Source organism: Centropristis striata, chromosome 18, assembly GCF_030273125.1.
Source record: "Centropristis striata isolate RG_2023a ecotype Rhode Island chromosome 18, C.striata_1.0, whole genome shotgun sequence".
In the NCBI taxonomy this organism is placed as follows: domain Eukaryota; kingdom Metazoa; phylum Chordata; class Actinopteri; order Perciformes; family Serranidae; genus Centropristis; species Centropristis striata.
The window spans coordinates 35,221,859-35,223,167 of NC_081534.1; positions in this window are offsets into that span (position 1 = coordinate 35,221,859).

Genomic DNA, 1,309 nt, shown 5'->3' on the forward strand with positions numbered 1-1,309 from the left:
CTACAATTGACCCTTTTGAAGCATTTTTAGGCATTTTAAAATTTGACCATTTTTGGCAAAAATCGACATGCTATAGCATGACTTTTTTGTTTTTGTTCCATTTTCTGACAACCAATATTATGGTGTTTTTTTGTCATTTCTGGCCTCATTATTCTCTAATATGAATCAACAGACTATAATTGACCCATTTGAAGCATTTTTAGGCATTTTAAATTTGACCATTTTTGACAAAAATCGACATGCTATAGTATGACTTTTTTGTTCCATTTTCCGACAACCAATATTATGGTGTTTTTCTGTCATTTCTGGCCTTATTATTCTGTAATATGAATCAACAGACTATAATTGACCCATTTGAAGCATTTTTAGGCATTTTAAAATTTGACCGTTTTTGACAAAAATCGACATGCTATAGTATGACTTTTTTGTTTTTGTTCCATTTTCCGACAACCAATTTTATGGTGTTTTTCTCTCATTTCTGGCCTCATTATTCTCTAATATGAATCAACAGACTATAATTGACCCTTTTGAAGCATTTTTAGGCATTTTAAATTTGATCATTTTGGACAAAAATCGACATGCTATAGTATGACTTTTTTGTTTTTGTTCCATTTTCCGACAACCAATTTTATGGTGTTTTTCTGTCATTTCTGGCCTCATTATTCTCTAATATGAATCAACAGACTATAATTGACCCATTTGAAGCATTTTTAGGCATTTTAAAATTTGACCGTTTTTGACAAAAATCGACATGCTATAGTTTGACTTTTTTGTTCCATTTTCCGACAACCAATATTATGGTGTTTTTCTGTCATTTCTGGCCTTATTATTCTCTAATATGAATCAACAGACTATAATTGACCCATTTGAAGCATTTTTAGGCATTTTAAAATTTGACCATTTTGGACAAAAATCGACATGCTATAGCATGACTTTTTTGTTTTTGTTCCATTTTCCGACAACCAATATTATGGTGTTTTTCTGTCATGTCTGGCCTTATTATTCTCTAATATGAATCAACAGACTATAATTGACCCATTTGAAGCATTTTAGGCATTTTAAAATTTGTCAATTTTTGACAAAAATCGACATTTGACTTTTTTGTTCCATTTTCCGACAACCAACATTATGGTGTTTTTCTGTCATTTCTGGCCTTATTATCCTCTAATATGAATCAACAGACTACAATTGACCCATTTGAAGCATTTTTAGGCATTTAAAAATTTGACCATTTTTGACAAAAATCGACATGCTATGACTTCTTTGTTTTTGTACCATTTTCCGACAACCAATTTTATGGTGTTTTTCT